Raw genomic sequence first — 27,086 nt, 5'->3', positions numbered from 1 at the left:
TTCAGCCAACCTGGATGCAATATAACATCCATATGGCGTAACATTCATCAGATTTGTCGATATGCATCAATGTTGATGTAATGTGAAATGCTGGGATGAGGCTTAGTGTCCTGTGCAATCAACAAAAGCCAGCGCTCATGAGTTTTTAGACTTATGCGCTTATAATAGGCATTAATTTAATTGCGTCACTCTTGTCCCTAAGGTATAGACCCTTTGGGACACCCAGACTTACTTCTCTGTAACTTGTACAGAATGATTGAATGTTTTTGTTTCTTTTTTAGTCTCTCTGTTGGCTACTGAGGATCCTGAATCAATGCTAATTCTAATCTAAAACCATAAATAACTTGTTTTACCAAAACAATAATGCGAAGGGGGAGGGGGGAGGTCTCTCAAATTCAGTAAACAATAAAGAATTGCCACAGATACAAGGTAAACTTAACTTACCCTATCAACTGATAAATGGTGTTGTTGGGGTATTTTTTCCCCTTTATTTATCATCATTTTTTTTTTAAACAGCTCCTGTCAGAAAAAATACATTTTATCAAACCAGTATGCCATCAATAAATAAGTAGACCCTCGAAGATTCAACAAAAAATTTCAAACTAAAAATTAGCTTTTACAAACTCTATTTATGGTTCATGTAGGAACCTGTTATTGGGTGACTTTCTAACATTGAAGATTGTTTATAAAAATTGTTTTTGAGAATTATTATCTCATTACTTTATTTACTGACATTCTAGTTGAATCTTCACCTGGTTGGAATCCTCTTTACTTTGAATAAGGCAAACATCTTGCAATAAATCGCTACTTTGCTCAGTTTTCCTGGTTTTTATTTTGACTTACTTTCTCTTTTCCTATTCAAAGCAATAAGCAACTAGCACCTATCCAAAATCAAATTTTGAATGTTATCCTCGGTGAACATAGAGCACCCCTTCAATGGTGAGAGTCGCAAAACATGTATCAAGATTTGCAATGTCACAGAATCAATATCATATTTTATTTCCTCTGGGGAATACTGACAGGCATTAATTCTTAGAACAATTTATTTTCCCTCATCTTATGTCGAATATGCTGTGCAAATCTTGAAGAATAACATTCATTGGTTTTTCTTTACGGAGAACACCAACAGGTTTTCAAAATATTGAAAACTAAAGATACAAGTTTTGCGCCTTTCTCAGTTGACAAGTAACCATTATCACCTACTTAAGGCTTTTACAGAGGACAAATGAAGCATCCGGTTTTAAAATTTGCATAAATGTTTTAAGATGTTTCACTATTAACTCTTACAGACAATTTATTGGGAAGATTCTTTATCTGTATCCCTCCAAATCCCTTCATATTTTCTTTCCAGAAAAGAAATTGAGATAATTTTAGGTTTTTATGCTTAAGAGATTAAATACCAGAGATTGTATCTAGTATTCACACGTGCCTCCTGAGAAAATGAAAAAAAAAAAAATAAAACTTCGAACACTTGTAAAAAAGATAAATTTGCCAGAATGCTTGATCTAAAATTGGCTAAGCTTTTATTGGCCCTTCGCCGTGAAAGTAGCAATCAAAACTGAATTTCGGGTATCCTGATTATTAAGGTTTCGCTGTATATTTTGGAAAGTCTCGTAGTCAAAGGCAATCATTGAGAACATCGATTTATATCAAATTTTCGGTGCAAAAATGGACCTTCTTTACTTTTGGCGGTGTTGGCACTTAATAAGTTTTTACTTAATTAGGAGTAAAAATTCCGAAATGGACTTGTAAATTTAAGCAGGGTGCAGTGAAGCACCTGGCGACGAGTCTTCTCTCAAATAATGAGAAAAAAATTTAAAACTTCAAACACTTGTAAAGAATAGAGGTTTGCTAGAATGATCAATCTAAAGTTGCCTAAGCTTTTATTGACCCTTCGCCCTGAAAAAGGGCAATCAAAACTTTGACAGGTAGCGGCCAATTACTTAGAGAAAAAAATTTAATTGTTTTCTGTTTTTTTGCGATCGTATTAAAAATTTTTTTGGAAATTTCAAATTTGAAAATGTTGGCAGCAACTCACTCTAAAATAATATATTAAAGAACTTTGAAAAATTGTTTTGGATGATATGCAAAAGTACCTAATTGAGTATTTTAAAGTCATTTTGGATGTTGATAGGGTTTGTGCCAAAATCTTTGGAAAATCAGTTGAATCGAAATTTTGAAATACTAAATTTTACTCGGGGTCGCCCTCCAACTTTGAGACCTGAAGCCAGGTAATCCGCTTGTTACAGGGTAATAAAAATGACCTATAGTTAACGTCGAATTCCAACCATGTTTCATTTGAAGTTCGGTTGTCCCGTACCACCTCAAGTTCACACCGAACCTCTGTAAGAACAAAAGGGAACTCCAAGAGCATTCGCTTTCCCTTAGTACAGTCGGCAGGTATAATGAAATACTAAAAATCAAATCGTAAGCTACATATCGAAAAAGTATGTTTCTGTAATTTTGAAACGATGTCCGTCCAGGCGGAGAGAGCGTCATTTCAAATATCGCGCCAATAGGAAAAACGCGGGAATTCTCGTTCTGATGGTCGCTGAACTTCTGAGAATTGGAGCAACGTTGACAAACCTGAAAAGCTCAAAGTTGCAAAAATTGAAAACATGTGAGTCATGTTCGCTTCCCCAACATGAAATCGGCCTTTCTAAATTGTTCTTCCGCTGTGTTAAGTGATCCCAACCGTTGAAAGTAGGGCAATGACGCTTGTATATTGTAAGTATACTTAAATTGATTTAAATTTTCCCATTTTCTTGCTTGGAAGTCAGTTCTTGGCTGAGCTTTAGCACCTGATCCCATGAGCTTTCTGAACTTTGCCTTCATTCTTTCCACAACTTGTGTGCAATATGTATACTAACTATGCATTTCCCTTCGTAATATTACTGTCATCGAAGCATCCTCATCATTCGCAAAAGCCTACATTTCTGCCCTGTTACCTTGAGCATGTGCTGACGCATTTCACAATAACTCCCAGGAGTTTGATACCCCCTCAATCCATTCATGTCTTTTTTCACCATTCAGTTAACATTCCTCACTTCTACAGATTCTCTAAGTTAACAGTGGTGGTTGCGATGACTTGGAGTGGAAGGAAGTTTCTCAGTGACTTGGTATGCGTCAGTTGCGCAATAGGCCACATGGTCCACAAATCAGCAGCTAGCCTCTCAACAGCTCTGTGAATCATTTAGTTAATCAAACCGTCTGGACTCTGTGGCTTTCTGAAGGCTTCGAAGATTCCAAATATCTAATTTAAATGGTAGGGTTCTCCTGACAATGTCGGTTTCTTGATGACCTTCACAGGTATCCTTTGTTCAGCATCTGACGTCATTTCGCAAGTCATAATTTAGATTGAGATGATGTGTATGGCTCGGGAGATTTCAAATGCCTTTGTCAGCACTGTCTCTATCTTGTGCCTAGTTGTACTTTTTAAGGTGGGATCATGCCTGATCCTGTTTCGTAATTTTTTTCTGATTAGCCACGTAGAGCCGAACCAATACTCAGATGTGCTGTAATTTTGTTGACATTTTTTGGCATAGCACACCTTTCAAGCAGTGATCCACTTTCTACTGAATACAATTTGCCAGTGGTGTTAAAACTGCCTGATACAAGTTTTTTGTTTTTCGGGATGGGGGAGGGGGGGCAGTAGGGGTTTTTGGCATCCGGTGATGAAACAGCCAATATCTTTTACCTATCTTGTGATGGTTACATTGCTGTGTAAGAGAAATGCCATGAGGGCATGGAAGGAACGAGGCATTGTGTGTGTGTGTGGGGGGGGGGGGAGAGACACTAAAAGACGCCCTACGTATGAAAATGCACGGTAAACCCCCCCCCCCCCCTCAAGTTCACTTAGAGAGTTGGAGGGATTTCCCTAGCCTCCAAATAGGGTCTGCAAGGATTCCCTTGCGAAACATATTAAAATTTGAGTTGTCCTAGGAGCAATTTTGAGCTGTTCTAGCTGAAAAATTGATCCATCTCCAATTTTTATGATGGAAGGTGCATCATGCACTTACTTAGAGTCCCAGGTTATTCATCCTCCTTTGTTGTATGTTTCTACAGAGGAAAAGGACCAGTTATCTGAAATGGGGTCTGACAGATTCCCTCACATTTCTTAGAAAGAGCCATGCATATTACTTTTAATGTATTTAAACGTGTTATGAGAGCCTGTACTTTCAGCTTTTAAATAGTGCAGTGTAAGGTTGCCACCAACAGGGAATATCGGGCGAACCTGGAAATGGTAAGAAATTCTCCAAAGTCAGGGAAAAGCCTGAAATGTTGGGGAACATGACGATAGTGTCGATATTGTTAAGTCACCTTTATATATATGCTTTCTCGGATGAGCTTGACATTTTGAATAACAAATTTTGCCTGACAATTATTTCAAATGATGTCTTGCTAACCATCTGGTATAATCTCATTTTTTAGGAAATTTTAGATACATGTGTCAAGGAATCCATGGAAATGTTAAGAAAATTCATTTTTTCAAGTCTGTGGCAACCCTAGCTATGGTTTTCATTTCTCAATTAACCATTTGCTGGTCAGAGCAGGTGAACTCAATAGCCCCCATGCAAATGATACTACAGTATAGTCAAGGAATTCTGTAGATAGAAAGAGTAAAAAAGAGTAGATAGATAAGATCAGGAACGATATCATCTTTAGCCTTTCCTCGTGTGACTCCTGGAAAACTCGAGAATTTATTTGTTTGGATTTTCTGAGACTTGTATTAGCTATCTATTCTAGTGTATCTGAAAATTTCTAAGGGAATTATTTGCAACGGTTAAAATTTACGATTGTGAAATGTTCTTTTTTAAATTTATTTATTTTACATTCAGAAAAATACATGTTATAAAAATACATGGCTGACACTACGAAAATATTGCCAAGAGGTCTAACCTTGTGTGACACAGGTAGTTAATCAATAAAAATCACAACAGTGAAAATTATTACATCTAGCGATTGGCAATTCTACTTACACGTCTTACTGCGTATAACTTCGTAACAGTAGATAAAAAAAAAATTTAATCAATAAGTATCTCTGTCGTCTGTGGCAAAATCATCATTAGATAGCTAGACTCATAATGCAGGTAGCCCTAATTACAATATCCGTGATAATTTATCTCTGCATGATGTCAGGAAATCGGTTTTGAAAACTAGGAATTTATTCCCCCTCCATTTTGAAATTGAAGGTGTTATTTTTGCATTTGGAGGCCCGCGTTAACTTAGCAGCAAAAAATGGATGAGTCAAAACATGAGAGGCCTCTTGTTAGAGAGCCTTATTAGCTTGAAAGTTCATCTCAGGGAGAACCAGTGGCAGCATCATCTTTCCCAGGCAAAGAGCCTGTCAGAAAAATGTTCCTTTTGTGGGGGAACTCAGGGATTTCGTCCCAATTCGTCCCTAGCAGAATCTTATAATGAGACAATAATCCAGTAAGAGTTTTAGCTTGAGTTCAAAGCTCGTTGTGACAACTTACAGAATCGTAAATTTTCCTTTTTTACTTTTAAATATGCTAACATTTTGGAACTGTTCGGTTAAGGAACATCTGTATTGAATCTAACAAATTCAAAATACCTATCAGCATTTTTCAATAGGCACATATTTTAGTGTAGGTATTTTCGAAGGGAATATTTTTAATCTAATTTCTTAAACAACATGAGTAGAATAATACGGTACGGGGCTCCTTAGTCGACAGAAGTAAAGTGTGGCATTCAATGATGTCTGTAATAACCCTCTGATACAACTATTCGTACTCTACGGACACGCGTATTGCATAAGAAAAAATGGAAGGCGCTCCGGTCTTATTAGCATTACAGCAGTTCAGGCAGCAGCAGCGTGTGGCGCGCCGGCGCCACACAATGGAACGATTCAATGGGAGAAGTTTCAAAACTTTAGAAACTTATAGCGCCATGGATACAAAACGTCAAGGTTTTAAACGTGGTTTCATTGTAAAATTTTCTTTTAGGAGCACCCCTTGATAATTAAAATTTGACGAAATAAACATCGTAATTTGCATTTTTAGGTAAAAAATTCATGTCCGACCCATCCTGCAGACTTGATCCACTATGCGCCGTTCCTAGTATAAGGCAAGATGAAATTGTCTGACGAAAAGCAAGGAAAGCGAACAGAAAATGATATTTTCCACATATCGGGATATTATACTTCCGCGCTAAGGAAAAACGCCGTGTGGACCGTCAGGCGTTGTCAAATTACCATTTCTGGAACACGAATTTCCTGACAAACGTATAAATATTTTCCTCCCAATTTTTCAGATAATGTTGTTTGCAATTTCACCTAAAGTTCCTGAAAATTTTAAGGAAAAATATCCATAACTTTTCTCAAAGACAAACATTTTATCAAAAGAAATTTGGCAACTCTCGAATGTTCATACGGCGTTCTTCCTCAGTAGGTATGGCAGTATATCCCACCCACATACCGCGTCGTGAAAGCAGTGCGTCGCTGCGAGCACTGCTGTATGCCTTAGAAAAACCGGGCGCCTTCAATTTTTCGTACGCTACACGCACGTTCGTAGAGTGCGAATAGTTGCATCAAGGTGTCATTGCCGTTTTCATTGTCTTTTGCGCAGATATTAAGGTGATTCTTCTCGGTTTCGGGCTTCTTCGAACTGCCGTGCGATTTATCGTATCTTCTTCTTCTTCTTCTACTAACGACTAGGGCATGGCCCTGTTTGTCAAGCCTTCGAGTGCCAAGCACAAAATATTAAAAAATTAATAATTATCTGTAAAGATTCGTCAAGTCAATAAAACAAATAGCAACAGGAACATTCAATCATCTTCAGGAGAAGAGAGCCAGCTTTGTGCCCATCTCTTAGGCGGTCGTCCAGGCAGTCTTTTCCCTATGGGTTGTCTAGTCATACAAACTTTTGCCAGTCTCTCTTCATCCATTCTGTCAACGTGCTCCGACCACATCTTTCTCCTCATCCTAGTCCACTTGGCACTTGGCTACATCTTGCATATTACAAGCATCTCTGATGGACTCGTTGGTCTGATGATCCCAAAGTGTAAAGCCCCGATAGCCAAGATTTATCGTATCGATTGAGTCAAATATCCCGGCAGATTTTGAATTTGCAGCCATATAAGGAACGTTATAGCCCCTACGCGTTATTATCACAGTTATCGACTTTTGTAGTGTATGCGAGGTTTTTTTTCCAGGAAAAAAAAATCCTGGTTTCATTTCTTGGAATTTGACCAATTTCTATGATGAATGATATTTTAGGCTCATGCGCAAAGGCTATCGTTCTATTTCGGCTAACAATGCAAAATCTGCCGAGATTTTTCACACTTAATCGATGCTATATACCGCACGCCAGTTCGACCACACTGGAAAAAAAAAAAACTTATTGGATCTAGAGTCCTGACTCTGAAAAACATCGACAAGAAAAAATACTCTTGATTCAATCAGGTTTAAGCTTAAATCAAGAATCGAGCCTCTTAATTTGAGCGGATTTCCTCTTGATTTAAGCTTAATTCTGGTTGAATCAAGAGTCATTTTTCTTGTCAATGTTTTCAAGAGTCTGGACTCGAGAGCCAATGTGTTTTTTTTTCCAGTGCACACCAGAACCCATGACGAATCACCGTTTACTACTGAGGCGTTATTAACAGGGTGTCTAGCATCAGGATTTTCCAGATTCTATCAGGATTTAAGGTAAATCATGATTTGAGGAAAAATCTGACGTAAAATCAGGATTTGAGAAAAGTCGGCCATCCGATCGGATTTCTTATCGAGCTATTTTTGTGAAGTTATTCGCCTTGCGTGAAAACAAGATTCGATCAGGATTTGGAAAAATTATGAAATCAGGATTCAGCAGTAAAAACCAGGATAAATCAGGATTTCCCAAAATGATAAAAACTAGACACCCTGGTTAAGGGAAAACGCCGTATGAACGCTCGAGCGTCGCCAAATTCCCCCCGATTAAACACAAATTTCCTGAAAGCATGTGGCTTTGAGCACCGCTTCATGGGCTAGAATGACTGGAGCAGAACACGTCGTCTTCAGCACAAATGAACGCAACTTCATTCTAAGGTTTCAAAATGAACTACAAAAATTGAATTTCTTACGAGAAGAAATCGCAAAACATCTGAAAAAACGCATTGGATCTAGAGCCCAGACTCTTAAAAACATCGACAAGAAAAAGTACTCTTGATTCAATCAGAATCGAGCTTAAATCAAGAACCAAGCCTCTTAATCTAGCGGATTTCGTTTTGATTCAAGCCAAAATCCGATTGAATTCAGAGTATTTTTTATTGTCAATGTTCAAGAGTCTGGAATCTAGATCCAATGTGTTTTTTCCTAGCGAAGGAAAATAATGAAATCCTCTGTTAGGGCGCGTCCCTACATTACGCAACGCTCGAAGGGGCGGAGGGTTGAGGAGAGCTTTACGCCATTTTGTTTGTACGTATTGAAAAATAGGGACCTAGGGACCCCAGGCTCAAAATCGTTCAAAGGAGAGAGGGGATCAGAAATGCCGAAAAAGTGCGTTACACTGGGAAAAAACCCACATTGGATCTAGAGTCCAGACTCATTAAAACACGGACAAGAAAAAATACTCTTGATTCAATGAGATTTAAGCTTAAATCAAGAACTAAGCCTCTTAATTTGAGCGGATTTCCTTTTGATTTAAGCTTAAATTTGATTGAATCAAGAGTCCTTTTTCTTGTCAATGTTTTCAAGAGTCTGGACTCTAGATCCAATGTGGTTTTTTTCCAGTGTACGTATTGTAGGGACGGCGACGACGGCCCCTTGGAAATGCTCAAAATTCTCCTGGTGAAAATGCAATTTGCGCGGCAATATCTGGCAACATTGACGTTACGTTATTTCGTGAAAGGAACGACGAACAGAGCTAATCCCTGAGGAAATATTTTCTCAACGGTTAAACCGTGCTAGGCTCTAAATGAAGTCTGAAATTCATTCCTTAGCGCGCATTCTACGCTGTTCGGTTTGTCACAAGCTTTTTCAAGTTATCCGCGGGTAGTTAACCCAGTCGCCGCCAACCAGTTTTGCCTTTAAAACCTAACCTGAAATAACAAACTATTTTTGCTTCTAACGACAGTTTCATACAGACTGATTTCAATTGTTCAAAATATTTCGTGAGCTACTTTAGGGGTAAGGGGGTCTCAGCTTGTCAGCTTGGTTAAAGACTTTAGTTCTTCATTGAAAAGAAGTTGCACTTGAAGCGTTTTAGCGCATACTTAGGGGCCGCTCAAGTAGTAGGTGCCCAATTTTGGCCGATTTTTGACCGCCCCCTCTCTCCTTGCAAGCCATCCGTAATATGAACACCTCTTACCCCTTTTCTGCATTACTTTCGCCCCATCCAACTTTTCTACTCCTGCGTTAAAGTCTCTGAGGCCGCCGAAAAAGATTCTCCTTCATTTCGTGGATACGCAATTTTACCTGCTTGGAAGTCGAAATAGTTGTATCACGCGTTCACATCGGAAAAGAGACCAAACGTCTTATCATTGTTGATGTGGATGTGCGAAAAAATATTGTTGCCTCATAATTGGACGTATTTATGCTCAAAGGAACTATGTTCCGGCGACACCCTATGCACAGAGTTCCTTTTAGCATAAATACGCACTGGAAAAAAAAGTCGCTTGGATCTAGAGTCCAGACTCTTGAAAACAATGACAAGAAAAAGTACTCTTGATTCAATCGGATTTTCGCTCGAATCAAAAATAAATTTGCTTAAATTAAGAGGCTTGGTTCTCGATTTAAGCAAAAATCCGATTGAATCTAGGGTATTTTTTCTTGTCAATGTTTTTACGAATCTGGACTCTAGATCCAAGCGATTTTTTTTCCAGTGCGTCCAATTGAAGTGCCAGGTGCAAAAAGGGTATTTCATGGCTGTGGTGTATCGGATCTCCATTAACGTTTCATTCATTATAATTAAAGCAAATGCATGGAATTCGTCGAAACTTTTACGGAATTTTCTTAATGATTTTACAATACCTACTGAAAACTAAAAATTTCAGAAAATTTGCCGAATAGTCTCCTCTCTAAAATAACAATTAGCAGCGGAGATTCTGAAGCTTCACAACCGAGAAACGCCCTTTCTGCACCCAACGCCTCAATTGAGGCCGGACCTGTGAAGAGAGACCGCATCTTCCGGAAGAAAATTGTCAAAACTTTGAACTTTGCCCGAAAAACAATCGCGGGAAGTGCCTGCGAAACTTTAGGCATACTTTAAGAATCTCTCTCGTCTCCCCGATCCGATCCCTAGTCTCGTTCTCGGCTCTTGACTTGCAAATCGCGCTAAGTTTGAAGATGCGTAAGCTATTTGAAAATACGTAGAGCAGCGCGCATACACATCTTTGGAAAGTGCATATGCAATTTTCCCATCGCTTACACAATGTGCGAACGACCCATCGGTCGTTAGTTCGTGAACTTTCTGCACCCGTGCACGAAAGTTGAAAATCGAGATTGGTACTGAAACCAGAGTATAAAGGAGTATTATGCAAACATGTTGGCACAAAAACCGCCCAAGAATGTCAAACCATTGAACAAGTGGCGTGGCGTGCTTTGCGATATATCGATTGATACGCCACTCAAACCTGTGAAAAAAGATCGATTATCAGGGTGTTCGCAGCGAACACCTTAGTAATCGATTCTTTACCATAGCTTCAAATGACAAGATATCGATAATCGATTATTCACGCCACGCCACTGCTTGAACCATTTGTTATGAACATTTAAAGTTTTTAGGTCGAAAACATCCTGCCTAGGTTATACAATTTCCGAATTACAATGTAACTAAAAGCCATCTCTTTGCACAAAAATGAGAACTGTTCGTAATGTGAGGTATCTTGAAGTAAAGGGAGCTTAGTCAATTTTGCTGATGAGCCCCATAACGCGGATCTTTCTGCGTGATATAGGACTCATCAGCCAAACGGACTTGGCTCACTTTGCCAATGCCTCACTTGTTCTTCAGGACACTGGAGAGCGTTTTCACTGGAAAAAAAAACACTGGATCTAAAGTCCAGACTCTTAAAAACATCGACAAGAAAAAATACTCTTGATTCAATCGGATTTTTGCTTAAATCAAGAACCAAGCCTCTTAATTTGAGCGGATTTCCTTTTGATGTAAGCTTAAATCTGATTGAATCAAGAGTCCTTTTTCATGTCAATGTTTTCAAGAGGCTGGACTCTAGATCCAATGTGTTTTTCTTTCCTGTGTTCTGTTGAAATTTCTATATCCAATTTTTCAATCTAACTCAACAAATATCGCTCTACTGAAATTAGGTTTCATTTCCCGTCTCTTTCTTGACTTGAGGTTTAGACTGGATAAAATTTACGACTTGTTACATCCAAAACCACACTCCCAACTTGTTTTCTTCCAAAATACGGCTCGGCGCGTTTCTGTTAAGTTGGATTCTTAACTTTGCCGCACAGGGGTGTAGAAACTTCCAAGGGTTCCCTCATTTCAAGTTTTCGCAAAATTTTGCCCGATTCATAAAGTAACGCGATCGACAGTTTGGTTCCCTCCAAACACCGCGCTTGAATTTTTTTGTCGACCATTTCGCAAAAAGAAGAAAAAAAATACCTCCCCCTTTGTGGAGGGTTCCCCCATTTTTCTCGTTCTTACGTGGGATCCCCCATTTCACGGTAAAATTTTCTGCGCCATTGTTGCTGCAATGCGTTTTAGGCACGATCATTGTATTTCTAAGTCTATCCATAAGATGAATTATTCTGTGGGAGAAAACGAAATTTAAGTTTGTAGCTTGATCATTGACAAAATGTTCTTGCGCTGGAAATTATATTCCAGAACCTTTAAGTAAAATGAATAGCACTATTTTCGATTTGCAACGAAATTCAATGTACCCACTATGGTTCATCGGGATCAGGACTTTAGAATTTAATATAAGGTCTTAGATAATGTTTTTTCTCACGAAAATTCCTTAAATGATTAATCCGGAGACAGAAATTTCGGTTCCCACAAAATAAACCATCTAATGGTTCTTTGAAACTTATCAATCGTACGCAGATTACGCCAAACCTAAGAAACCATCGCAAACTCGGTCTAGCAGCCTAATTATTGAGACTATTTTAACGGATGGGTTGCAATTTCGGCTGAAATCGGCCCCTCCACGGAATCGGGAATTTTTTTTATATTTGGCAGTTGCGAGTTGCCGATGCATAATTAACAGACATTATCGAGTTTTGCCGATACTCACATGTTTTGGCTGCGAAAGGAACCTAACATGGCTCCAGAGCCCAAAATAACTGAAAATTCATGTTTTTCGCGGTTCTATCTCAGATTTAGACCTGGGCCCAAATTGACGGATCGTGAGCTTCGAATAAGATGTCAGGGACACCTGGACACGTAACATACCAGAATACTATCAACCGTCGCCTTTGGGCTGAAGTTCAAAATCGAATTTGGCAAGGGATCAAGCAATCTGGAGTTGACATGTCTACCTATACGTGAATTAGTATGAAATTCATTTTAAACTAAAAATCATTCAAGTGACTTGTGACAACATTCTTAAATATCGATAGGCTGTATGAATCTTTTCCCTATATTCGAAGAAAAGTTCTGGATTCAGTCCAGAACCTGAATAGAACATTGGACAAACGGGAATTTTCAGCTGTTACGGGCTCATAAGTTTGAAAAGTTCGATTTTTAACTTTGACCCAAAGGCAACGGTTGATCATATCCAAGTATGTTACGTGTTCAGGTATCCCTGACATCATATCCAAAGCCCACGACCCGTCGCCGTTGGGCCCTGGTTAAAATCTGAGGTGGAGCCGCGGAAAACGCGAATTTTCAGCTATTTTGGGCTCCGGAGCCATGTTTCAGGTCCCTGTTTCGCAGCCAGAAAATGTGAGTGTAGGCAAAACTCGATTATTTTTGTTCAATATGCATCGTCAACTACAAAGGGGACGATTATGGCCCAAATCGCAAACCCTCCTATGGTGGCAAGATATAACAAAATACAGCCCTATCTGTGTCGGTGTTCGAATCCTACCGAGAAAGTGGGACTACATTTGCACTCAGAAACTACGATTTCCAGCTCACTTGAGAAACAAAGTATGTGTCATTAGTTTCCTTATGCACATGAGTGTTTTTACGAATAAGCCAGAAATTTCAGTTCGTAATTGCAGTATGCGGTCCAGTCGAAGTGCACTGCATTACAGGGCTAATGTGTGTCGGCCGTACGTCAAGGGGCCTTAAACATCAGGCCGCAATTCACATCGGTTATGCTCGTTTAAAACGAAGGAAATTTTCTGAAGTATTTTGGCGGAGGACCCTACTAATGTGTGTTGGCCGTATGTCAAGGGACGTTAAAAATCAGGCCGCAGTTCACATCGGTTATGCTCGTTTAAAACAAAGGAAATTTTCTGAATTATTTTGGCGGAGAACCCTACTAATGTGTGTTGGCCGTATGTCAAGGGACGTTAAAAATCAGGCCGCTGTGCACATCGGTTATGCTCTACTGGAAAAGAAAACACATTGGATCTTGAGTCCAGACTCTTAAAAACATCGACAAGAAAAAATAATCTTGATTCAATCGGATTTTTGCTTAAATCAAGAACCAAGCCTCTTAATTTGAGCGGATTTCCTTTTGATTTGAGCAAAAATCTGATTGAATCAAGAGTATTTTTTCTTGTCAATGTTTTCAAGAGTCTGGACTCTAGATCCAATGTGTTTTTTTTCCAGCGTCGTTTAAAACGAAGGAAATTTTCTGAAATAATTTAGCGGAGGACCGTACTCAAGGCGGCGGGTTCTGAAGGAGATGCCGCTAGGCTGGCGATTCGCGATGCTCCCTTCGTGGAAATGTGGACGAGGCAGCAAGTGGAAATTCGCGGAAGGGCTGTGGACTCCACCGACAGCCTGATCGCGGAGAGATGCCGATTAGCATAGACTCCTCCGGCTCGGGGTTGTTGCTTTGATTCCCGGTGCCGGTGCCTCCCCGTGCCGGCTCCATTATCCGCGGACGCTCACTGCTCGGAACTGTCGGAACTCGGAAGACCCCGCCACCACTTCCGCGGCACGTTTCCCCGGCGTCGCCAGGCTCACCCGCCTCCGGTCAGAGGGATATCCCGCGCCTTGTGTCTAGCTCGCCTCTTTCCACCCGTAGCCAATCTTAGGTAAACCCCGACGTCGACAGCAACTACGCTGCCAGATTTAGCGCTCTAATCCCATTGGATTATGCTAAATCCGGAACTACAATTTCTGGCTCATCTGTGAAAACTCCTATGTACTGGAAAAAAAAAAACACATTGGATCTACAGTCCAGACTCCTGAAAACATTGACAAGAAAAAGGACTCTTGATTCAATCAGATCTAAGCTTAAATCAAAAGGAAATCCGCTCAATTAAGAGGCTTGGTTCTTGATTTAAGCTTAAATCTGATTGAATCAAGAGTATTTTTTCTTGTCGATGTTTTAATGAGTCTGGACTCCAGATCCAATGTATTTTTTTCCAGTGTATGTATGTGCATAAGGGAACTAATGACACACATTTTGCTTCTAAAATGAGCCAGGGGTACAGAAAAGGGCGCATGGAAGGAGGGACCATCTTGAGGGGCCGCAAGTCTACAATCAAAGGAAAACACGTCATCTTTTTGAAGATTGGTGGGAAATTTTGCGGAAAACTGATGAGAAAAATGTGGAAAGCCGGCTGGCGGGCGCGTAAAAGTGTGGCAGCTGGGAAAATTCTGCACGCCTGAAATGAGCCGAGATTGTAGTTCCTTAGTGTAAAATTTAGTCCCAATTTGTACCCTAAAAACGGTTGACGTACAGAGTTTCACGCATACTGTCCTTGATTTAGATAGTTTTTAAGAATCAGTATATTTGGACGGCATTCCGCAATACGGAACTACAACCTCTGGCTCATGCATTTATAAGAACACCGATCTACGTAAGGAAACTAATGACGCATATGTTGTATCTACAATGAGTTAAACATTGTAGTTCCTAATTGCGAAATGTGGTCCATTTTTTCTCTTCCGAAAAGTTTAGGCTGATGGCCACACCTTGTTTCTCAGGTAAATTCAGGAAAATGTGCGTATTTTCAGTGTTCCACACCATCATGGTGGGCCCAAATCGGATGATCCTCTTCAAATATTTTACGTCATGAACGGTCCCAAACAACATATCCAAAACTCATCCACCGAGTTTGGGCCCAGCATGAGATCTGGTATATCCATCCATTTGATTTAATTGAGATTCAATATTTTTAAGGCCTTGCGTGCATTTAACGCGTAAAATTATAGTCCGTATTTTTAACGGTCATGAGTTTCGTTCCCTAAATGTCCCCACCCTTCATGAAAAATTATGCTTTTCCTGACTGCTGCGGGGGCTGTAGCTGTGACAGGGGTTGCACTTCTGGATAGTAAATTTTCAGGATAATCGACCCGAGATTTGGCCCATAGATTTCGTCCCTGCAGTCCGGGCGTTCAACCTTAAGTCATTTAAGGTGATTCAACGGACGCCATTTTTTGTGTCGGAGCGACGTGCGATATATAGCATCAATTTGTTCCATAATTTCAGCTACTTATCATTTTTTTCGAATTTTGAGATGGCACCTCTCTTGTCATTAGACTCTTATTCATGTACCAAATTTGACAAAGAAATTCATCATAATTAAGGCGTGGTATTTTTTATAGAGAGAAAATACCGCATTCGAGTAAAGTTTCGATATCAGTATCGAATGCGGTATTTTTTCCCTAAAAAAACCAAGCCTTTATTCCGTTGAATTTCTCAGTCTATGATATATGAGTTCTTCAGTCTCATGACAACAGAAGTGCGATCTCAAAGTTCGAAAAAAATGATAAGTAGCTGAAATTATGGAACGAATTGATGCGATATATCGCACGTCGCTGACAAAAAAAATGGCGTCCGTTGAATCACCTTAATTAGACTGCTCTTATCACATTTTGTGTTGATCCCGTTACTCTGCCTTACAGTAATAGCCCGATTAAATTTTTACTGTGTCTCAAAATGGAGGCCAAATCAAAAACAAAAAATCAGTCCAGCTTGTGCAATAACATCATTTTCTTGAAAAAAGTCATAATCTATTCGTTTTCGTTCAGCAAACCCACGTTTTTTTTTTTTTGAGTTCTTCGTACTAGGTATTTAGGAAGCACCTAAACGATGTTGACAGCCCTAATATACGTTAACGCGTGAATGTTGATTGATTTCATTAATTTAATGACGTTCGTAATTAGCTCATCATTAAAACTAGATCATCAACACTGAATTAATGACCAGTAGGTATAAACATTGTCGCACAGCACTATCACTCCAGTCGAGCGCGCCTGCATTTGAACTGGCTCATTTTGCCTTTTGATTCGACCGAACTACCCGAAAATAAGTTAAACGTGCGAAAAAAGAATGGTGGTAGTTGAAGTGTTAGGTACCCAATGTTTTGAACGTATCGAAAGTGAAGCCAAAACTACTTATGGACTATATTTTACAACAAGGAAGGATCTGTGGCTGATTTTAGAAACAGCGTATGTGCCATTAGAGTCCTTATGGACGTAAGTATTTTTACGGACGAGCCAGAAATAGTAGTTCCCAATTGCAAATTGCGGTCTGTTTACCGCATGTAACCTGATGCTCGCGTACGGAGAAAAACCGGGTTCATCATCGCAAGAAAGTAACTTTCTGATATTATTCTCCTAACCTTAAAGGCACTTGGCACCTCGTAGGCGATCTTTGGGAAAGAACTGAACTGCTTTTTGGCCAGGGAGTTATTCCTATTTTTTCTTAGCGCACAATCCGAAAGTGATAACCGTCATCTCCCCTATCGCGTTAGGATTTTTTGTCCTTTCAAAATTTTCCCATACACTGTCAGAAATCTGGGAATGGAAAGCAAAACCGGGACTATATGTATGAACAGTCATGAAAAAGTTCGATTGTAATATATTCAGGCTATTATTCTTCATGGTGTGAAGTACACTTTGTTTTACACCACAGTAGACGTTACCCCGAATTGATTCCAGGCACATCTTTTTTATGGCTATGAGCACCTTACCCGCGTTTTTCACTATCACATTTCTGACAATAGCTTTTCCCAAAAATTGTTGTGCGACAGGGGGAAAAAAAGATGAGGTATTTTTGTTCTCTTCGACAAACGATGTCCTGAAAGTCATAGGAAGAACGCCGTATGAACATTCGAGAGAAGCCAAATTGCCCTCGATAAAATGTTCATTTCTGAGGAAAGTTAAGAATATTTTTCCTTGAAATTTTCAAGAACTTTAGGTGAAATTGCGAGCAAAAGTATTCGAAAAATTGGAAAGAAAATATTCATAAGTTTACCTACAAGGAAATTCGTGTCGTATGAAATTTGGCAATGCCTGAAGGTTCATACGGCGTTTTCCCTTAGCAGGGCTGCACGGCAAAATAATATTTTTCCATACTGCTTCTATTTACCACCAGTGTCACGGCGAAAAGGCTTGGAAGAATCATGTCGTAAAGGATAAAGCTGTCGGGTTTTTTTTTTTTCTTTTTCTTTTTTTTTTCGAATTTAGCGCCGTAAAATACACATGAGTTGATCATGAAACTTTAAACAGCTTAAATGCGTTGTTGAAGTCATCTGAAGTCGGCAAGTTAGGCTGTATTAACGAAAGCGCTCAGTAGTTAATACCAAAATCAATTGTCATTATATTTTAGAACGTGCATATTAGAAATTTTTTAGTTTCCTCCATCTAATATGAAAATCAAATAATATCTACGCATGTCCTCTAAGTTGAAGTCAGGAATCGTAAATTTTCATAAATTGCGCAAGAATCAGCTAATTGTAAGTTCGATGAGAGATAGGCTTACTTGTTGAGCATTTTCGAAAAGAAACGATTTCTAATTTTTACATTAGAAGGAGAGAGCAGGTATGATTTTGATATTAAACGAAAGATTCAGATAAGCACGCCCTGAAATCCGGTAGAAAATTAAGTGAAAAAAGATTTATTTACCGCTCTGAGCTTTCTGTCTTTGATTACTCTAACAACGCATATTCTCTGAAAAAAAGTTACGGGCTGTATAGACATACCGTCCGCTCCGGGCTCAGAGGCCGAAATTACTGGAGCCGGAGCTACGCCCGGAACTTTCGGCCTCTGAGCCCGGAACGCGGACGGTATGTCTATGTAGTCCGTAAGTACGGCTTCCACGGCTGGAGTTTTTTCAGTGTTCTAAAACTGACCGGCAATTTTCGGGGCTGTGTTATCGAATAGTGATTTGGTGATGGAAGCGTTCTTATCACTTCTTTCGAGTAGACCCACCTCGAAGTTGCGGTTGATGGTCCGAGATAGGACGAAGGTGTCAGCGCATCGAGTGAACGGTGATAGGACGCTATTCACGAATGTTGAAAATGGATTTTGGACTTCATCGATGCCGAATTTCCAGTCCTCGTGGAATTTTAAGCGTTTCAGCTTGCTTTAGAGTTGAAAAGTTTGACAACTGTGAATCGCATCGCGTCCATCTGGAGCTTGAAAGCTGTCGGCGCGGATTATCTCCCTGAAGCTGGGCGTCGTCGTGTTTCTTTGTCGCGCTTTTCGTGGTTGTCCATTTACTTTTTTCTTCGACATAAAGCAGCATGTATTACAGGTGTTTCGTGTGGTTTTAGCTCATCGGATTTAACCCGAAACTTTAAGGACGTTGTTTTCGTTGCGTGAGTACCTGTTTTTTCCCGGTGTTCGCTTCTCTTCCTGAAACTTCTTCTTTTCCACTGCTTTCATTACTACAAACTCTCAGATTCCCTAAATTTTCATTTTTTGGCTCAGTTCGTTCTACCATTCTGCTGGGTCGATTTCCTGCAGACTTAGATAGGCTGTAACCCCTGGATGGGCCCGCTCAATCCTAAAATATGATCCAGGTGCCTTTAAATTACGTAATGAAGATGTGAAGTCTCCCATTTAAACAATGTGAATGTTCGTTTTTTCGTCAAAGTTTGTTTGAAGGATCTACTGTGCCCATTTTCATGATTTTTGCGGATATTAATATGAAATAGTCCTTAGATGTGCCTGCGCCAGTCAGATCAACTTACGGGGACCCACGGTGCGGGCCCCAGAGGGCGCGAAGCAATTTCACGGAGGTTGGGCTGCGTAGTGGCTGGGGTTCTGCCCCCTAGTTTTGAATATTTTACCTATCCAGTCTTGAATCATACGCGTGGTCAAAGTACTTAGGTATTTGGAGAGAGCGCAACTGTGAGAATGTGGTACCTGTACCAAATGAATGGCATTTCGCACAAAGGAACCAGCGCGATTACAGTCTTATCAAAATCGTGCAACTTCTTCTTTTCTTTTAACAATACTCAAAATGTATACAGTATTAAAATTTACACAATTATTTTCCTTTAAAATTGCAAATTTTTTTGGTGGGAAGCCAAAACTTTTTGTCATTCTTGAAGATTTTTCAGAAAATTATGAAGAAGCAAAATTTTCACAACACTGTAATCGCGCTGGTCCCTTTTTTCTAAATGCGATCCAAATAATATTTGCTAGCGCTTATATCTCCATTTAGGTGTTGGTTGGTGACGTTTGTGGCGTTATGGGCGCTATTACATACAGTCACATCACGGGAAATACAATCGAATTTCTGCCAAGTTACTATTTTTAAGTATTTTCAGTGTATGGTTTCTAGTTTACTTCGTCCGTTTAATTTATTTCCTTATGCAGATAGAATCAGGGCATCAGGAAAATCGGAAAAATCGGACGTTTTATCAGGAATTTTTCTTACGCAAATCTCCTCAACGGAGAAAGTCTTACTGCTTTTTGCTTGCCGTGCCAGGAGTCGAGAAAAATCAGGAAAATATCAGGAACTTTCAAAATGAAAAATTCAGAAATTTGATACAATTTCAGGAAAATATCAGGATTTTTCTAAATTAAAAAATACTAGACACCCTGTAGATGTTTTCATGGATGAGTCAGAAAGTGTAGTGCCTTATTACAAAATGCAGTCCAAATCCTCCCCGTCAAGTACAGGTTAGACCAGGGTGGAGCGAAAATAAATTGGTTTAGAATCCGATGATCTTTAGGTAAAAAAAGTTGCGTTGCTTTTTGGAAACAAATGGACGAGAAAAAAAGTCCTGGCTTTGTAGGACAAAGCATTCATTGGAAACATGAGGCTCGAATTTTCACAATGGACCAGTTGACAAGGTGCGAATTTAAGCATTCTGATACATGCTTCTTAATCAGAATTTCACGTAGAACACGATTCGCGCAACGAAAATTACCGAAACCAACTCCTAACGGAGATATTAACATTTTTATTTTATATTAGTTGCGAGGAATTTGAACTGCCCGCTCACAAAAAACTCAAAGCTCTACGTGAGTCAAATCGCGCACTACAACGGTTTCAGCAAGCTCCTCAATCGAGTGATGTTCATTTCCCATCAAGTGTTTTTCAAACTATAAGTAATTTGCTATAGCTGAGCCAAAGTGTCAAGATGGAGGTTGCCAGATTTTTTTATCGCAGAGATGCTCATGATAACGTTTAGCGCGCGATGTGAATCACGTAGAACATTGAGTTTTCATGAGCGGATGGTTTGAATTTACGCATCAAGAATCATTAAATATCTTCGTAAGGAGTTGATTTCGGTAATTTTTGTTGTGCGCATCGTGTTTTACGTGAAATTTTGGTTAAAAAACATGTATCAGAATGCTTAAATTCGTACCTAGTCAAGTGGTCCATTGCAAATTTTTGTTCTCATCTTTTTTTTCCAGCATAATTTCCAGAAGATTAAAAAGATGCAAAATGCGATACTACTAGCGTTTCCCTGCGTAACTAGAAACGCAAACTCAATTTTTGCAGTCAATCCGCTAAATCGGTTTTAAATATCGATTTTCTGCGATATTAAGATTGAATTTTTTCGCGATTGTTTCGAAGTTGTATAATGATATCTCGATTTATCAACTCAGAAAGTTTAGTCCGAAGGAACATTAATAGTTATTAACCGATCCACAGGGTGTCACGGGCTATATTTTCTCTTAAGTGTGTTTCATCACTTGTTTGCTGTGAGGTATCAACGGGGTTCCCATCTTTCGCAAAGTGCGATGTGATCATCCGCTTACTATGTAATGCAACATTCATTTTCAATCAACGGAAATAATTTGATGAAATCTATCTGTTTCAGCGTGGAGATGAGAGGCGTTGAACGGATATCTCTCTCAGGTGGAGCCGGGTATATCTAGTAGGAGACAAAATTAGTAAGGTAAGATATCCTCTTTCTCTCAACAGTTACTGTAGTTTTAGTCCCCCATCCACCCCCCCCCCCTTCCGTTTGACAATGTGACTACGTTTTATACTTTCCGTTGGAAGTACACTGAAAAGAAAAACAATTCTTGAGATATCATTCTGACTTAAAGCGCCGTTCCACGTCGACGAGATTTTTTTTTTTCCAAATATAAGAGCGTCGCTTTGCTATCGTTAAGTTTCAGTTATAAAAACGATAGCAAAACAGCGTTTTTTTAACTCAATAAATTGACATTTTCAGCATTGGCGGATCCAGCAATTTGGCAACATTGCTTTTTCTCCATTTAAACCTATGGAAACGAATCGATTCTTGAAGGGGCCAGGTGCTCCGACAAGAATCGATTATTTAACAGAGGTTTAAATGGAGGAAATCCAGTGTTGCCAAGTTGCTTATGTGTATGTTATTTTGAGAACATTTTGCAGTATGATACAATGGACCACTAGACAAGGCACGAATTTCCGCATTCTGATACATGTTTCTCAACCAAAATTTCACGTTAAACACGATGCGCACAACAAAAATTACCGAAATCAACTCATTTCAAAGACATTTAACGATTTCTGAAGCGTGAATTCAAACTACCCGCTCATTAAAACTCAATGCTCTACGTAATTCACATCGCGTGCTAAACATTATCATGACAATCTCTGCGATATAAAAATCTGGCAACCTCAATCTTGACGCTTTGGCTCAGCTGTAGCAAATTACTGATAGTTTGAACAACACATGGTGGGAAATGAACATTGCTCGATTGAGAAGCTTGCTGAAACCGTTGAGTGGGCGATTTGACTCACGTAGAGCTTTGAGTTTCTTGTGAGCGGGCAGTTCAAATTCCTCGTAACCAATATGAAATAAAAACGTTAATATCTTCGTTAGGTGTTGGTTTCAGTAATTTTCTTTGTGTGAATCGTGTTCTACGTGAAGTTCTGGTTAAGATACATGTATCAGATCGCTGAAATTCGTACCTTGTCTAGTGGTCCATTCTTCTTGGTTCATCCATGAAAGCACGCATCAGAGGCGGATCCAGAATCTAGCAACACTTGCTTTCCTCCATTTAAACCTGTGTTGAACAATCGATCTTTGTTAGAGCGCACCTGACCCCTTCAAGAATCGATGCATTTCTATAGGTTGAAATGGAGAAAAAATAATATTGCCGATTTTCTGGATCCGTCAATGGCACCCATGAGCACCGGGTAACCAAAGGCATATATTTTGTATCTATGTCGCGGGCATTTATGGCAAATATGGCAATTATGGCAAATATGGCATTTTATCAAACGCGTAGGTAGGTAGCCAAATTTTAACAGTTAAGTTAACGAAATTTTGTAAATTTATGGCGAAGAGCTCACATAACTCATCAAATCTACGAACTCCCCTTGTTTCTTCCTCCTCAAATGATGCTTATACATGCTTGATGCTTGTATGGTAAAATATTAAAAATGTCTGTGTTTTGTGTCATGCTGGAAATTTCAAGCGAAATATTCATTCAGGAGCTAAAAATCGTGTGAAAGATTCCTGTATGATATGCATTTTTGCGGCGAATTCTTACTTACAGGAAAAATTAACTATTTTGCCCAAAATTATGATGAGTATAAAAAATTCAATCTGAGCAAGAGTATTCGACTATTTGCCGAGGCATTTTACAAAATGCCCGATTTTACTATTTGCCTGCGACATCTACATCAGGCCAAATTTTGCTCCTTATCGGGGAAAACGCTGGATCCAAGGGGTTGATTCCCAGCGCGGCGGATTTCGGCAAGCCTCGGAAATAGGTCAACGGCCGTTGGCGGTCATTGTGAGGCAGAGCCGTCGCGCCTGGCACGGATTCCCACGGCGGGGAATCTGGAGGGCGGATTTTGGGGAATTTAGAAAGTGGCCGGGCCCGGGTCAACAGCCACCGTTGAATCGGTGCCTGCCGGTCCGAGGGTGCATCGCGAGGACGTGGACAATGAGGGATGGAGCCTCCGCGGCCCAGGTAGTCGTCCACACAGGAGACGCTGATTACTTTCGCCGTGTCCATGGTGCCTGCGGTAGCGGTGGGCAGCCAGGGCAAAGGGCAAAAAGGCGACGCCGCGGACGTCAGGGTGTTTTCCACCTGTTTCCCGACAAAGAAATCACGTTGCTCCTGGCTTCTCGCCGGACAGGAGTAACGTCTTCGCACAGGGTTGCCACGGTTGGAGGAAAGCGGGAAATGTCAGGCTGGGGTGGGAATACTGCCGTGCTAAGGAAAAACGCCGTATGAACCTTCAGGCGTTGCCAAATTTCCTTTCATTAAACGCAAATTTCCGGCTAAAGTTATGACTATTTTCCTCCCAATTTTTCAGATAATAATATTCGCAATTTCACCTAAAGATTCTGACAATTTAAAGGGAAAATATTCATAACTTTCCTCAAAAATAATAATTTTATCGAAGTAAATTTGGCAACTCTCGGATGCTCATACGGCGTTCTTCCTTAGCACGGCAGAATAGATCTAGGCTTCCATAATTGGACCGCGTTTAGCACACTGATGAAATAACACATTGGATCTAGAGTCCAGACTCTTGAAAACATCGACAAGAAAAAATACTCTTGATTCAATCGGATTTTTGCTTGAATCAGAACGAAATCCGCTTAAATTAAGAGGCTTGGTTCTTGATTTAAGCTAGATTCTGATTAAATCGACAGTACTTTTTCTTGTCGATGTTTTTTAGAGTCTGGACTCTAGATCCAATGTGTTTTTTTCCTGTGCAGAAAGAAACCAAGCCGCACATCAGCTGCTGCCAAGTTTTCCTGGGCACTTTAATTTTTTACGAGAGAACGTTTGTGCGGATTCCTTTGAAAATTTCAAGGAATTTGCTCTTCGTGCAATGCAGAAAATTCACTGAAATTTTCACAAAAATCCTCACTCTTTTTGTGTATAAAATTTAATTGCCCCTTTAAATTTGGCAATAGCTGATGTGCCTTGGTTCCTTCTCGCTTAACGCAGTCAAATTTTGTCACGTTTCAAAGTCTATTAGTCGCAGGCAAATAGTCAAATCAGGCATTTTATCAAAATCCCAGGCAAGTAGTCGAATATTCTTGCTTGTTTGATTTAAATCCATTAGGACTCGGGGGCAAAAAAATAATTTCTTGCTAATTTTTGACAAAATGGTCATTGTAAGAAAAAATTATCCGTAGAAGCGAGCATCATAGAATAATATCTTAAACAGTTTTAAGTTCCTTTACGTAAATTATCTTAAAATTTGTTGCACGTCATTTAACGATAAATTTAATCATTTTAACTTGTTAACGTATGAGGCAGAGGTGCAAAGAGATAAATACTTAGCCTTCTCCAATTTGTAATTTTCCTTCCCCAAAAGGTAAGCTATAATATTGTACCTCCCTATAAAACAGTGCGCTTGAAAGGCATCCAACACCGAAATCAATGTACTTCACAGGTTTCTTTCCAAAACTGATCGAAACAGGTAGACGGGGGGGGGGGGGGGCTTTAGTATAAGCCCATCATAGGAAATCTGACAATTCCAGCATAAATTAGGAGTTCAACCGATGCATTTATGAAAATAACCGGGGTCCTTGCAATAGGATTATTGTTAAGTATTAGCTTGAACATAGGTATGCAGACGTTAGGTTAATCAAACGCATATTATTTTGACGCCCACAGAAATTTTCAAAATTTTGGTCCAAGTAATTGAAAAACGTGCTGTAAATTATGAAACGCACAAGACTGGTTGGAAAAAGACTTTTTATCCATGCCCTTTATTATTTTCGGCAGATGACCTTCTCGACCGGGGAATTTTAAATTTTTCTAACAACAAGAACGATATTTTGACGTCATTGAAATTTTTAAAATTTCGATCCGAGAAAGTTAAAAACGCATTATAATTAATAGAGCCCCTGCGACTGGTTAGGAAAACTTTCATATCCATACTTACTTGCCATTTTCCCTTGATGACCATCTCATGCGGAGAGTTCTAAGTTTTTTGAACGAAGATATCTTGATGCTTATGATGGAAATTTTTGAAATTTCAGTCCGAGAAAATTGTAAACGCGTTATAAATACATAATAGAGGCAATGCGACTAGTTGAAAAAGGATCTAGAAATCTACGTCTGTTTGCCATTTTCAGGATTGCCGGCGGTCTGGAAAACCGGGAAAAGTCAGGAAATTTAATGTGTTAGCGTTTAGCAGAAGTGAGTATAATCTAAAGGGAAAAAAGTCAAAGTGGAAGTATTACTCGATGGTCAGGAAATTCGAAAATTTTGGGGTCAGGGAATAGCAAAAATAGTCAGGGGAAAGGCAGGGAATTTGAAGATGAAGAAACTCTAACAACCTTGCATTTTCCCCTGATGACCATCTTAAGCGGGGAATTTTAAGTTTTTTGAACTTTGATATTTTGAAGCTAATGAAAATGTTTAAAATTTCGATCAGAGGAAGTCATGAAAGCACCTTAAATAATGGAGAAAATGCGACTGGTCAAAATAGGACAGGATGTCCATGCCTTGTTGCCAACTTCCCCGGATAACTTTCTTGAGTGCCGAATTTTACGGTATTTTGAAGAGCGATAATTTTGAAGTCGATGGAAATTTTTAACATTCCGACTCGAGAAAGTTCAAAATGCGTTAAAAAGAACTGACAAGAGGGAGGTTGTATCCAGTGTACGCCACGCAAATCTCAGTGGAAAGAGTTGGCAAGACTCTGAATCTCCATCTCACGTAAAGAATTCTTAACGTTTCTTCATAAAGCGACTTTTTCCAAGCGTTTAAAAATCCGTCAATTTTCTTTGAAAAACCTAAAATCTGCTGCCAAGAAATATTTTCTCTTATTGAAAATAATACTGCTGAAAGTATGCTACTTTTTCTCATATCCTAAGCATTTTTTTCCTCGTCCCTTGAGAAATCAACCTCGAAAGATGAAACATATTCTTCGCTGCAAATTCAAGCAGTATCAAGTTTGAACCGAGCTTTTCTTGTAAAGTGTAAGTTTTTAAGTTCATCTTTTGTAAAAATCATGACGAAAACCTAAATTTATGAAACCTAAACGTGGAGAAGTCTCTACGTGAGATGGTACGTAACATATATAAAGTTCGTCTAAGCCACACTGGAAAAAAACACATTGAATCTAGAGTCCAGACTCTTAAAATCATCGACAAGAAAAAGTACTCTTGATTCAATCAGAATCTAGCTTAAATCAAGAACCAAGCCTCTTAATTAAAGCGGATTTCGTTTTGATTCAAGCAAAAATCCGATTGAATCAAGAGTATTTTTTCTTTTCAATATTTTCAAGAGTCTGGACTCCAGTGCAGGCAGTTTTTTTCCAGTGCAGGCAGTGCACTCGATGTGAAAAACGTCTATTGATAGCATTGATACACACGGAATTTTGGCTGAAATACGCTTTCAGATCTTTATTCAGGCAATTTCAGCCGTATTCTCGGCTGATAAAGGCGCTAGGCACCAACCAGAAATGCGGCCGAATCCATTATACCTCAGGATGGCACAACCACAGTTTCGTCAGGCTGTAAAATTAGTCGGGAATATAGTAAATTAGCAAACTTTATTCCGTGTTCATGTCTAAAAATAAGAACGTCGTTGAAAATCGGGGTCATCAACATCTTTTTTTGTTACGGGAAAACTCAACATCGAACAAGTTAGAATCAGAATCTTTTAGGAAATAAGGGCTGTTTTTTGAATGAGCAAGTATGCAACGGTCACCGCCCCATGCAAGTGGAATCAGCGTGGTGACTTTTCCATCCGAGTTGGAGACTTCAACGAACGGATAGGAAAAATAACGCTTCCTGTCCTATTTTGATTGAAGTATAAGCAGGGTGTCTACTATTTCGGAAATGGTGCCGACTTTCAAGGGCGGTCCGGAAGAATTTAAAAATTGCGAAAATTCCGCAA

General features: G+C 39.5%; 1 long non-coding RNA gene across 1 annotated transcript in view; it reads left to right on the top strand.

Annotated features, from left to right (window-relative positions):
* Positions 1-101: 101 nt before the first annotated feature.
* The window catches only part of LOC109042569 (uncharacterized), a 45,095-nt gene continuing 18,110 nt past the window's right edge, over positions 102-27,086 (top strand). The window contains exons 1-2 of the long non-coding RNA XR_011899818.1: positions 102-2,727; positions 21,089-21,166. This is a non-coding gene — a long non-coding RNA (uncharacterized lncRNA). The remainder of the gene's footprint in view (positions 2,728-21,088; positions 21,167-27,086) is intronic.

This window comes from Bemisia tabaci, chromosome 4 (assembly GCF_918797505.1).
Source record: "Bemisia tabaci chromosome 4, PGI_BMITA_v3".
NCBI classification, from domain to species: Eukaryota; Metazoa; Arthropoda; class Insecta; order Hemiptera; family Aleyrodidae; genus Bemisia; species Bemisia tabaci.
Note: the sequence above shows the minus strand (reverse complement) of the source record. Positions and strands in the feature narration are given on the sequence as shown.